This window comes from Triticum aestivum, chromosome 7B (genome assembly GCF_018294505.1).
Source record: "Triticum aestivum cultivar Chinese Spring chromosome 7B, IWGSC CS RefSeq v2.1, whole genome shotgun sequence".
NCBI classification, from domain to species: Eukaryota; Viridiplantae; Streptophyta; class Magnoliopsida; order Poales; family Poaceae; genus Triticum; species Triticum aestivum.
Window position 1 is genome coordinate 1,439,039 of NC_057813.1, and position 14,431 is coordinate 1,453,469.

Consider the following 14,431-nt stretch of genomic DNA (forward strand, 5'->3'; position numbering starts at 1 on the left):
AAGGGTTAAAGCAGATGCAAAGGCCAATGAAGTTTCTGAGTGCATATAATTAGTAGGGGATTATTGCTTATGTACAAGTATGGAATAGGGAGATTGATAATACTCTCTCCGTTTCCAAATATAAGTGTTTTTAGAGATTTCAATATGGACAATATATGGATATATATAGACATATTTTAGAATGTAGATTCACTCATTTTACTCCGTATGCGGTCTATATTGCAATCTCTAAAAAGACTTATAATTAGAAATGGAGGAAAATATTATGTAATAGTTTTACAAAAGTCTTATGCATCATTAGTTCAATTGGGTGATTGTTAATTTTGGTTGTGATTTCCCCTCACACAGTACGTAAAGTTTTTTGTGAAGCCAGTAGGTAGGAGTAGGATTTCAGTAGTCTTACCCATGAATGAATTTCACTGGATAAGTACATGGCACAGACAGTACACAGTTGGTCACATGCATGGGTTTCCCAGGGAACAAGAATGATGAAGGGCCGTAGTCGTGCAGCAGCAGTACTGTGATCGAGACCGACCGGTATATATGAACAAATTTAGCTGCCGGCTAATTGAAATTGAATCGGAATGAATGGTGTCACATGATTCACATATATCGATGGCGACAAAACGCTGCAGTGTTGCAGTAGTATCGTTTTCAGGATGCTCTCTCTGTCTCTTTCTTGATCACAAATAATACGGTGTGGTGTGGTGTGGACGTGTGGTGTGGTTGATCGGCCGGGATCGTGCTGTGCACATGCATATACAAAGTCAGTGTACACGTACTACGCAGGATTGCATTGCTTTCTGAATCTCGATCTCTAGCTCCTAGATATTTCGTTGCATGCTTATGCTTACGTACAGAACTACTCCCTCCGTAAAGAAATATAAAAACATTTAGATCATTGCCGTAAAGAAATATAATGGTGTTTAGATCACTAGTAGCAGTGATGTAAACACTTTTATCTTTCTTTACGGAGGGTGGCGGTGAGGGTGCTCAGCATGAGGTCGTCAGAGACCTTGGTGCCGATGTCACGAAGCTCGTCGGCGAGCATCTTGAGCCTTATGCAGTACTCATCGATGGTGGAGTTGTCCTGATGACAGCCGAAGAACTCCTGCTGCAAGAAAACAAGGCGCTGAAGTTTGTTGTCGGTGAAGAGCGTGTTGATCTTGGCCCACACGACGCAGACGTCCGCCATTACTAACAATTTTTTTAAAAAAAAATTCAGAATTTTTTTTCGTTTTTTTCTTAATTTCGGGTCACTATGGCTTAATCTCAGGTCAATATGCCTAATCTCAAGTCAAATCACACTAAGTGGTCAAACTTCCCGTACTACTTGTTGATATATCTATCATACACACTACTCCACCCCGAGCACGCTTAACTTCACAGTTCTATCCAACCCCATCACCACCTCACTTAACAGGCGTGTTGATATATCTATTATATCAATCCTATTAAACCTTGTTGATGTCTACGACTTTGTTCATGTTCATGAGTGTGATGAAATTTTGAAAAATATTTCGAACTTCCCGGTCATATTACGTATCATATTTTGAAAAAAAAATCCAAAAAAAATTTGAAACCAATTTTTTTCTGTTACTAGTGGCGCACCTAGCAAATGATGCGCCACTAGTAAGTCTGAATTTTTTTCCACCCCCCCCTTAGATCTTAAAAGCCCCGTATCTTTTATTCTGTTAGGTTTTTGGGGATTCTGAAAATTTTGAACGAGGTTCCCCCGTTCAATTCAGATGTAACTTTTCGAGTAGATGATTTTTCATATAATTTTTTTAATCCGAGTTCGTATGCAAAAGTTATGCCCATTTTACTAAATTCCAAAGAGATTTTGCAAATAAAGTCAAAATTCATATTTGTAAATTTCAACTAGACCACATATCACGTGGGAAACTTATTTTCTTTTATTTTTTTAAATTTCCATCATTTCCTTTTATTTTTTAAAACTGAAAAGGAGGTCCACGGGGGAGGGGGGATGCATTTGGTTAGCAGCGGCGTACCCTGGCATAGTGCGACATTACTAGTTGACATAATAATGGTGCACCATCACAAAGTGCGTCATTACGATGTGTATGACTGGGTCAAACCTTGGTCAATGGCGCACCTACACAAAGTGCGCCATTACTAAGTTTGACCAAACTTTGATCCAGTCATACACATAGTAATAGCACACCTTGTGAAGGTGCGTCATTACTATGTCAACTAGTAATGGCGTACTATCCCCTGGTGCGCCACTGCTAACAATTTTTTTTCATTTTTTTTCAAAACTGGTAATGGCGCACCACACTACAGGTGCACCATTAGCAATATGTCAATAATGGCGCACCTGTATGTGGTGCGCCATTAATGTCCATATTAGCTATAGCCCTTTTCCTAGTAGTGAGCTATCGAGGCGGATAGGGACCCGGGCCTCGATGTTGAGGTCACGGATGGCGGCGGCGGAGGGCTCGGGGCTGGCGAAGGGGTTCGACGAGCGGGTGGTGGAGGAGCCCGAGGAGGACATGTTGGCGCGGCTAGGGTTAGGGTTTTTTTGTTGGGAGAGGGAAAGGAGGACAACGGCGGCATGGGATGCGGCGACTGTATTGGGAGGCGCGGCTGGGGGGAGGGAGTAGCAGCGGCGACGGGTGGCGCAGCAGGGAGCAGCGGTGTTGTAGAGGGAGGGGTGGCGGCGGTGGCGAACCCTAGGGTTGGACCGAGAAAGATGATACCATGTAGACGAATAGTTTGTAATACAATAAACGTTGTATTGATGGGGTGCTGGTGCACGTATATATAAGTACTTGGTAGGCCTCAATCTCAACTATACACAACTAAAAGATGGGTCACACCACGTAATACATGCAACACAAATATACTAAACACATGTCTCCTATTGTACATATACATACGCGTGGACATCCTCACCTTGCATGCAGCTATAGCTCAGTCGTTGTTGTCACCGATCGATCGACTTGCTCGTCATGTCGCCACCTACGTGCACTTCAGGCCTGATCAGACTGACTAACACTAGGCAGCATCAACGTACACATGAAGAAGAGATTGCAGCCTTAATTAGTTCCACTTTGGAGGTTAATTGGCCCGCCTTAATATGCAGGCGTTCAAACTGCAGGAGCTGTGATCCCGAGTGAGATCGATCGATCCAGGGCATATTATCCACAGTGTTAGAAGGGAGAGAGGGATTGGTTTGAATTGTCGTTGTATTGCTTGAGCCTCATGGGCATATCTATAGGAGTAAATAATCATCTTGGAGTACAAGGCAAGGTAGAATAATATCCTACGCTATCCTAGCTTTCCTAATAATCACAATACTCAACATCCCCCCGCAGTCACATCGTTAGCGATGCAGACGGTGAGACTGGAGAAGAATCCGAAGGCAAGCCAACGGACACCCCCCCACAGTCGTAACGGTCGACGAATCGCGGAGTCGTGGGTGGAGTGGAAACCAACGAGGTTGCTCAAGCAGGCGGTAGCCCTTTGTGCCGTTTGTCGATGTAGCCGAGAGCCGAGGGTGGTGTAGCCGTGGGCGAGGTAGCCGCGCGTAGAATTTCATGGTCGATGTCGAGTCGGGGAACCGGTGTCGAGGATGTCGCCGTGGAGCCGCGGGCGCAAGAGCGCGCCGAGTTAGTATGGGCGCAGTGGTGTCGAAGTAGTGGTCCGCCGGGAAGAATACGTTGTTGACGACGCGTCGCGGCGGGTTTGCCAAGCCCGGGGACACATCGTAGACGAAGGCACACACCGGTGTTGTCAGCACCGGGCATGCGTAGACGGACGAAGACGAAGTTGACGAAGCGCCACACCAGGCTTGCCAGGCCTGGGGAAACATCATGGACGAAGGCACGCATCGGTGTTGCCAGCACCGGGCATGCATAGACGAGGACCTGCACAAGTTGTACGCCATGTCGGAGGAGTCGGAGAGGCCAGCAAAGAAGGACTCGACGACGGCTGCGGCGTCAATCAGCGCGGAGCCGATGTCTCCTGCGGTTGTCGGAGTAGATGAAGTGGTCGGGCTAGATGGCGGCGGCGGCGGCCTGACGGCGGCGGCGGCGGCTAGGGTAGGAGCTCGGCGGCGGTGCTCGAAGTAGGCGAAGAACCCGACAGCGTGATGAAGACCGGCGCAGACGGTGGCGTTCCCGCGCCATGGGAGGTGGCGCGACGCATACCACGGAAAGTCAGCGTGCGTGGACGATGAAGTGGACGATGGGCCGCCGCGCTACGGCCCGAAGGGGCAACGCAGCGGCGGCGGGCAGGTCGGGGTGACGGCGGGAAGACCTCGGGGCGGCGGCAGGGACCGCGGGCCGCGGCGCGATAACCCGAAGGAGCGGCGCGGCGAAGGAGCGCGGGTCGGTGCAACCGCGGGGACGGCCTCTGGACGGCGGCGTGGACCGCGTGCCACGCTCACTACGGCCCGACGGGGCGACGCAGTGGCGGCGCGAGGGTCGGTGCTGCCACGGGGACGACCTGGAGTGGACGGCCTCTGGGCGGCAGTGGACCGCGGGCCGCGGTACTACGGCCCGAAGGGGCGACGCAGCGGTGACGCGGGTCGGTGCAGCTGGGAGAAGAACCACGGGGCGGCGGCGCTGTGGCCCGACGGGGCGACACAGCGGAAGCCCGATGCTCGATCGGTGGAGAGGCGCGCTGAACTCGGAAACGATATTCATGGGACTTGCTGAGGCGCGCGTAACTGATGGGCCAGGTCGGTCGCGCGGCGTAGATGAGGTGGATCGCGGCGGCGAGCGGGTGATCAAGCAAGGTAGAATAATATCCTACGCTATCCTAGCTTTCCTAATAATCACGATACTCAACACATAGGGTAGCTAGCGCTGTTTAATTTTTTTTTGAGGGAATAGAGCTGTTTAATTTTAAGTCGCCACTACTCCGATCCACTGTACGTCTATTATAAAACGTTTAATTTTCTTAGGACATCTTCAAACAACCGACCCACAAGCCGTCCGCATATGTTTAGACCGCACGGTCCATACCCCGGAAGCTATCCAATGTGGGTATATATCGGTTCGCCGCGTGGTCCGGGCTCCGAAAGCTATCCAACGTGGGTATATATTGGTTCGCCGCATGATCCGGGCTCTGAAAGCCATTCAACACGGGTCTGTATCGGTCCGCCGCGCGTTTCAGACTATGTTTTTCCTGCAAACAGGAAGCAAATATGGGGGGCTTTGGGGGAGACTAGACACGAGCCACGTCGGTCTTTTACACCCGTGGCCCATGTCGTGGTTCTAAGCCTGACAGTAGAGTGGGGGGTAGGTATAGAGAGGCAAGGTCCTAGCTATGGAGAGGTTGTAAGCACAAAGGATGTACGAGTTCAGGCCCTTCTCGGAGGAAGTAACAGCCCTACGTCTCGGAGCCCGGAGGCGGTCGAGTGGATTATGAGTGTATGAACTACAAGGTGCCGAACCCCTCTGCCTGTGGAGGGGGGTGGCTTATATAGAGTACGCCAGGACCCCAGCCAGCCCACGAATGAGAGGGGTTAAGGTGAGTTAAGTCTGGGGCGTTACTGGTAACGCCCCACATAAAGTGCCTTTACTATCATAAAGACTACTTGATTACAGGCCGTTGCAGTGCAGAGTGCCTCTTGACCTCCTGGTGGTCGAGTGAGTCTTCGTGGTCGAGTCCTTCAGGCTAGTCGAGTGAATCCTCGTTGGTCGACTGGAAGGCGACCTCTTCTAAGGATGTCCTGGGGTAAGTTACTTGGATCAGGTCCATGACCCTACCCTAGGTACATAACCCCATCATTAGCCCCCGAATGGATTGAGGCTTCGAGTGAAGAAGGAGTTGATGTCGTTTCCGATTAACCTTTGCGCTCTGGTTGTGTGCTGTTCTGTACTAAAGAATCTCTTCGTCGACAGGAAACAACTCGACTTCAGTCGACTTGATCCATTCTGCTTTTGCGTCGAGTGATCTTTCAAGCTACGACGATCTCCGAGCGACGGATCGCCGGAAACACCGCACCTGACAGACTGATTTGTTGCTCGCGGATTCTGCGGGATGCGAAATTTGGGGGCGCGCGCGAAGCGGGGCGGACCGCGGCGTCCGGATGGGACGGGGCATGGACGCCTCGATCTCCGCGCCGCCTTTTTCGCCACGTATCCCGTCTGCATAACTGTTCCAGATATGATTAGATTGACCGGGCCCACCTGTCATCCACTCGGAAGCGACCTTATAAATGTGCCCGGCGGGGATTTCTGTGCTGCGCCTTAGCATTCCCCCTTTCTCTCTGCTTCCTTCCTCCCTGCTCAGCGCGCTCGCTCTCGCCCCCGCACCACTTCCCTTCGCGCATCTCGCCGGTGACCATGGCCAAGGAGAAGACGGCGGCGCTAGAGCGTGCAAAGAAGGCATCGGCATCGGAGAAGGCGAAGGGGAGATCCACCAGCCGCGGAGGGTCCTCGTCCAGATCCCGCCTGCCGAAGGGCTGGGTCCAAGGGGACTGGATCCAGTCGACCATCACGGAGAATGACCTCCTCGACATGGCCAACGAGGGCTTGATCCCCCACGGAGCTGCGAGGCTTCCGGGGAAGGAGTGGCAGCCCCAGCCAGAAGAGGGTGAGTGTGTGCTTTTGGCCACTCATGTTGATCGGGGGTTTTCCTTGCCGCCGAGTGTTTTCTTTCGTGGCTTTTTGAACTTCTTCGAAGCGCAGCTCCACCACTTTACCCCAAACTCCATTGCCTATCTTGTTGCGTTCGTGTCCATGTGTGAGGGTTTCTTGGGCTGTCGACCGCACTGGGGTTTGTTCAAACATATATTCACGTGTCGATCTCAGACCATGAAGAAGGCGAGCCCCGGTGATGAGAGAACCCGAGTCGTCCAAATGTGCGGGGGCCTGGGGATTCAGGTGAGGAATAAGAGCACCTTCCCGCCCATGACCTTTCCCGAGTCCGTTAGAGGCTGGCAGTCGACTTGGTTCTACTGCCAGGTCCAGTCGACGCCAGGGCAGTCGAGTGGACTCCCTCCATTCACCATGGACCGAGTGAGCAAGCCTTCCCCTCTGAAGCTGATTCCGGAGGAGAGAGCCGACGTGAAGATGTTGATGGAGCGCGTGGTGCAGTTGGTTCGGGAGGGAGTGACAGGCATGGACCTCTTGGAGGTTTTCCTCAGGCGTCGCATCCAGCCTCTCCAGTTCCGGAGCCACTGCATGTGGTTGTACTGTGGGACCGAAGACGAGACTAGAGTCCATCCAGAAGCAGTCGACGATGTCACTCTGGAAAGATGGATGGCGGCCGTCACCGGAAACAAGGACAACCCGCGCGGAGCCAGAAGGGTTCCTCCACTCGACCACAACAGTGACTCAAACAAGGTACACTTGCTCTGCTCTCCACTGCGCCCTCGTCGTATTCATTTCTGTTAATCCTGCCGACTGGTCGACTGATTCTTGTCTGGGCATCTGTTAGGCCCTCACCGAGCTGTACTCGATGCCCAATGGGGCACAAGCTTCGACTGAGGAGGGCGAGGCGAGCGGAGGCGAGAGCCAGGAAGAGGAGGAATGGGACTCGGATGTCGCAGAGGACGATGACGACGATGATGATGATGTCGGTGATGAAGACGACGTCGAGGACGAGGAAGAGGAGGAGGAGGAGGTCGTGCCACCGCGCTCGGAAAGGCGGTCGAAGCTCGTCCACGACCCTTCGACTGAACGTGGCAAGGGGGTTGCGACGCAGTCGACCAAGCGCCCTAGGACCACCTCTCCAGCGCCGACTGAAAAGGCGCCGAAGCAGCCCAGGGCGGCCTCGTCGAAGCCGATCAAACTTTTGCCGAGGATGAAGGTGTCCATCCCTACCATATCAGGTAACCGTGCTGCTCATATTTTCTTATTCTGTGTGAACTTTATTTCTGGTCGACGCTGAAGTTAGTCGACTGATCCTTTGGAGTTGCAGTGCTGCTACTTCTGAGACCTCGGCCCGGGCCGATGACCACGAGATGGAGGATGCGGCAACTTCGAACCCAGGTACTGTATTCTTAACACCGTTTTTAGTCGACTGACTCGCGACCTCTGATCCTGATTCTTCTTCGCAGCTCCGCCCAATACTGTTATCAATCTTCCTGACGACGACGAGGATGAAGAACCACTGGCACGCAGGAAGAGTCGGAAAACGCCCGCCAGTAAGGTGCCTCAGGATGTGACGGCGCCTGAAACTCTGACTATGGAGGAAGAGAACACCACTCGACACACGGTGTCCTTCGCAAATCCACTGACGAGTGCTCAGCAGCCCTCCCTCTTCACGACTCACCACGTCCCAGAGGACCAAGCTGGTGCAGCGAAGGAGGCAATACGCCAGGCGGGACTCATGATGGAGCAGCTGAAGACCATCCGAGACGCGAGCCAGGCAGCTTATGACGCCAGCTCTGCCCTCCAAAGCAATGTCCAGGTCAGTCGACCGCTGTTTGTTCTGTTGGATATGCTACCAAAAACTTTTCTTTTCCGGAATTTATAGCAGTCACCCACTGGGTGTGTCGAATAAACTCCGTGTTAGCGGGGGCACGCTGAGTGCACCCGCTGGGTGTAGTCCCCAAGGCTAAGGTCGACTGCTTGCAGTCGGCCTTAGGCTTTATGATGTCAATCTTTCCGTCAGTCGACTGGTCGACCGGATTTCACAAACCGGTGGGGGCACGCTGAGTGCACCCACTGGGTGTAGTCCCCGAGACTGTGGTCGACTGCTTGCAGTTGATCACAGTCTTAGAGAATGCATTTTTTTTGAGGTCGACTGGTCGACTTTGTCTTCAACATGATTAGTGGGGGCATGCTGAGTGCACCCACTGGGTGTAGTCCCCGAGACTACGGTCGAATACTTGTATTCGTCTGTAGTCTTAGAAACGTGTGTTTTTCCCTTTTCACTCGGAAGTGAATTGTTTTTGACATTTAGTCGATTGGTTCTTCGCAGAACTCTTGTGATCTTGTGGCTCGCTACTCAGAGCTGGAACAAAAACATACTCAAGTCGAGCTGAGCTTGAAGCTGGTTCAGGAGAAATTGACAAAGGCAAAGGAGGAGACCGAAGGTATGTTTGGTGAGACTCTGATGACTGCTTTTCCCCTTGCTTGTTTCAGAATCTGATCTTGCTGTAACTTGCAGGTAAGGTAAGGGAGGCTCAGCAGAAGAAAGACCTTGAGCTAGCTGAGAAGATCAAGCTTGCTGACGAGAAGTTAGCTTCAGTCACCAAGCTCGAACAAGACAATACCAATCTGAAAGCTGCTCTTGGGATTGCCAATAAGGAAGTCAGTCGACTGAAGACTGATAAAGCTGCCCTGACCGACCAAGTCAGCAAATTGACTGAGAAGAAAACTGAACTGGAGGCCTTCCTGAGTGGCCTTGCCAAGAAGCTGTTTCTTATGCTTGAAGGTAAACCTCCATGTCTGGCAAATATTTCCAATTGTGGCTTTTTCTATTCGACTATCCTCTTGACTTAGTGATCATCCTTGCAGAATTTTGTCAAAACTTTGAAGAAGAAACCAGCCGACTGGAGCCAAACCTCGACCCCGTCAATTCTCCGGTGAACGACGAAGTTGCCATGGATGTTTTCCGACTGGAGTCTCGTGTTGCAGCTGTCGTGGACTATCTCGCAAGGCTGAAGGCCGCCACATCTCGCATCGACTCGACGCTCTGGCCTGAGGAGACGCTTCAGAATGACCTTGAGTCGCTGATGGCCCGCTTGAACACGATCCCTGGTCGAGTGCAGGAGTGGAAGAAGTCCTCGGCTCGGTGTGGTGCAGATGTCGCTCTGTGTCTGGCCCGAGTCCACTGCAAAGATGCGCGAGAAGAGAAGCTGGCGGCCCTTCGGGTGGCCAATACCAAGAAGCACGACTTCAGGTCCTTTATGGAGACTTTCCTTGCAGCTGCCACTCGGATCGCCGACGGAATTGACCTTGATGAATTTGTTGCACCTTCCAGCCCTCCACAGGAGGGGTAAAAAACTTCTTCTGGCTCGACGCTTTAAATTTGCCTCGGTATGCCGAGTGGAATTGTAACCGACAAACCTTAACAGGCTTGACGCCTGAGCACTTTCGGTTCCTTTAGATATCGATTCAAACTTGAATTTGGCGCTTGAATATGATTGCCTTCGGCTCAAAATGTCTTTTGCAGGTTCAAAGCAAGGCGCCTTTTCTGCAATCGACCTATTCTTTAGTCCACTTAGGCGAGCACTGGGCTGCGGCTAAGCCTCCGAGTGAGAGGGTTGCTCTTCACTCGGTAGGATTTTATAACTTAGGCGAGTGCTTGGACTGCAGCTAAGCCTCCGAGTGAGAGGGTTGCTCTCCACTCGGTAGGATTTTTATAACTTAGGCGAGTGCTTGGACTGCAGCTAAGCCCCCGAGTGAGAGGGTTGCTCTCCACTCGGTGGGATTTTTATAACTTAGGCGAGTGCTTGGACTGCAGCTAAGCCTCCGAGTGAGAGGGTTGCTCTCCACTCGGTAGGATTTTTATAACTTAGGCGAGTGCTTGCACTGCAGCTAAGCCCCCGAGTGAGAGGGTTGCTCTCCACTCGGTGGGATTTTTATAACTTAGGCGAGTGCTTAGACTGCAGCTAAGCCCCCGAGTGAGAGGGTTGCTCTTCACTCGGTAGGATTTTTATAACTTAGGCGAGTGCTTGCACTGCAGCTAAGCCCCTGAGTGAGAGGGTTGCTCTTCACTCGGTAGGATTTTTATAACTTAGGCGAGTGCTTAGACTGCAGCTAAGCCCCCGAGTGAGAGGGTTGCTCTCCACTCGGTAGGATTTTGATAAACTTAGGCGAGTCCTTGGACTGCAGCTAAGCCCCCGAGTGGAAGGCTGGCTTACCACTCGGTAGGATTTTGATAAACTTAGGCGAGTCCTTGGACTGCAGCTAAGCCCCCGAGTGGAAGGCTTGCTTACCACTCGGTAGGATTTTGATAAACTTAGGCGAAACGGATTCGCAGCTAAGCCTCCGAGTGAGAGTCTGGCCCACCGCTCGGTAGGATTTTTACAAACTTAGGCGAAACGGATTCGCGGCTAAGCCACCCACTGGGTGGGAATTTTATGTGGACAAAAATAAAAAGTGACAGAAATTATGGAGGAACTATGACACTATTATTTTGATGTCCATGAGCTACAGAAGTACTTTATTGCAACTTATCCGAGTGATAAAACTTAAGTGTAAAACGGGCGGAGTAGCTCCGCGTTCCAAGCTCGGGGCTCGTCGATGTTATGCTCGACGTTGTAAAGACGATACGCACCGTTGTGAAGGACCTTGGTGACGATGAAGGGACCTTCCCAAGAAGGAGCAAGCTTGTGTGCTTTGTGCTGATCCACTCGGAGAACCAAATCCCCTTCCTGGAAGGCTCGACCTCTCACATTTCTGGCGTGGAAACGGCGCAAATCTTGTTGGTAGATGGTCGAACGGATCAGAGCCATCTCCCTTTCTTCCTCTAAAAGGTCGACTGCATCCTGCCGCGCTTGTTCAGCTTCTGCTTCATTGTAGATTTCAACTCGGGGAGCATTATGCAGAAGATCACTCGGCAAGACCGCTTCAGCTCCGTAGACCAAGAAGAATGGAGTTCTTCCGGTCGACCGATTAGGTGTGGTCCGCAGTCCCCAGAGTACAGAAGGAAGTTCGTCGACCCAAGCTCCAGCCGCGTGTTTGAGATCACGCATTAGTCGAGGCTTCAATCCCTTAAGAATCAGTCCATTAGCTCGCTCTGCTTGTCCATTCGACTGCGGATGGGCGACTGAAGCGTAGTCGACTCGTGTGCCCTGGGAGTTGCAGAAAGTTCTGAATTCTTCTGAGTCAAAGTTCGACCCATTATCCGTGATGATGCTGTGCGGGACCCCATATCTGAATATTAGTTCCCTGATGAAGCTAACAGCAGTACCTGTGTCAAGGCTCTTGATTGGTTTAGCTTCGATCCACTTGGTGAACTTGTCGACTGCCACCAGCATATGTGTGAAACCGCTTCGTCCTGTTCTCAAAGGACCGACCATGTCCAGTCCCCAAACTGCAAAAGGCCAGACGAGTGGGATGGTCTTCAAAGCTGACGTAGGCTTGTGCGACATATTCGAGTAGAACTGACATCCCTCGCACTTATCCACTATCTCTTTTGCCATCTCATTCGCCTTGGGCCAGTAAAATCCAGCTCGGTATGCTTTGGCCATGATGGTCCGAGAGGACGCATGATGACCACAGGTTCCCGAGTGAATATCATTGAGGATGAGTCGACCTTCTTCTGGTGTTATGCACTTCTGACCGACTCCAGTCGTGCTTTCTCTGTATAATTGTCCTTTGATTACGGTAGAGGCCTTAGATCGACGGACGATCTGTCGAGCCTCTTCCTCATCCTCCGGAAGCTCTTTCCTCAAGATATATGCGACATACGGAATCGTCCAGTCGGGAATGACCACCAAAACCTCCATGATCAAGTCGACCACCGCCGGGACTTCAACTTCAGTCGGATCCGTGGCACTCTTGGGCTGTGGAGTTTCTTCGGTGAAAGGATCTTCTTTGACTGACGGAGTGTGTATATGCTCCAAGAACACACCACTCGGAATGGCTTCTCTCTTGGAACCTATCTTTGCTAGATCATCCGCTGCTTGGTTTTTCAGTCGGGGTATGTGATGGAGCTCCAACCCCTCGAACTTCTTTTCCAGCTTCCTCACTGCACTGCAGTATCCAGTCATGGCTGGGCTTCTCACGTCCCACTCTTTCATCACCTGATTGACCACTAAATCCGAGTCGCCATAGACCATTAGGCGACGGACGCCGAGTGAAATGGCCATGCGCAACCCATATAGGAGGGCTTCATATTCTGCCTCATTGTTGGAGGAATCAAAGTGGATCTGGAGCACATATCTGAGCTTATCTCCTCTGGGGGAAACCAGAACAACCCCAGCACCGGAACCATTCAACATCTTAGAGCCATCAAAGAACATGGTCCAATGCTCCGAGTGAACTTCAGTCGGCTGCTGCTGTTCAATCCACTCAGCGAGGAAATCTGCTATTGCCTGGGACTTAATGGCTTTCTTTGCCTCAAACTTGATGTCAAGGGGAAGAAGTTCAATCGCCCATTTGGCCACTCGACCAGTTGCATCTCTGTTGTGCAAAATCTCTGATAGTGGAGCGTCGCTGACGACTGTGATGGAATGGTCAGAGAAATAATGAGCAACCTTCTTTGTGGTCATGTAAATTCCATACACAAGCTTCTGATAATGAAGATATCTCTGCTTGGATGGAGTCAAGACTTCAGACAAATAATACACTGGGCGCTGAACTTTGAGAGCTTTTCCTTCTTCTTCCCGCTCGACCGTTAGCACAGTACTGACGACTTGTCCTGTGGCTGCGATGTAGAGCAACAGAGGCTCTTTGCTGATTGGAGCAGCAAGCACCGGCTGGGTGGAGAGCAGAGCTTTTAGCTCGGCAAACGCTGCATCAGCTTCTGGAGTCCACTCGAACTTGTCGGCCTTCTTCATCAGTCGGTAAAGAGGCAGTGCCTTTTCACCGAGTCATGAGATGAATCGACTTAATGCGGCCAAGCATCCAGTAAGCTTCTGGACATCGTGCACTCGCACAGGGCGTTTCATTCGGAGAATAGTGCCAATCTTCTCTGGGTTAGCATCGATTCCTTGTTCGGAAACGAGAAAACCGAGTAACTTGCCACCAGGAACTCCAAATGTGCACTTTGATGGATTGAGCTTGATATCATACCTTCTGAGGTTGGCAAATGTTTCGGCGAGGTCAGCGAGCAGGTCGGAGCCTTTTCGTGACTTGACAACAATATCATCCATATAAGCTTCCACATTCCGACTGATTTGAGTGAGTAGACACTTCTGAATCATTCGCATGAATGTGGCTCCGGCATTCTTGAGGCCGAATGGCATGGTGATATAGCAGAAGCACCTGAATGGAGTGATGAAAGCTGTTTTTACCTCATCGGGCCCGTACAGACGGATCTGGTGGTACCCTGAGTAAGCATCTAAAAAAGACAACCTCTCACATCCCGCGGTCGAGTCAACAATTTGATCTATGCGAGGGAGAGGAAAGTGATCTTTCGGGCAGGCCCGGTTGATGTGCTTGAAATCAATGCACATTCGGAGCGACTTGTCCTTCTTAGGAACCATGACGACATTAGCGAGCCACTCGGAGTGGTATATCTCTCGGATAAATCCTGCCGCCAACAGTCGAGCCACTTCTTCACCGATGGCCTTTCTCTTCTGGACGGCGGACCGCCAAAGATGCTCTTTGACTGGTTTTGCAGACGAGTCGACTCTTAGGCGATGCTCAGCCAGTCCCCTGGGAACACCTGGCATGTCAGCGGGCTTCCATGCAAAAATGTCCCAGTTCTCACGGAGGAACTGGATGAGCGCTTCTTCCTATTTTGGGTCGAGTGTTGTGGAGATGCGGGTCGGGGCTGCTTCGGGGTCGGTCGGGTGAATGTGAACAGGCTTCGTCTCACCGGACGACTGGAATGC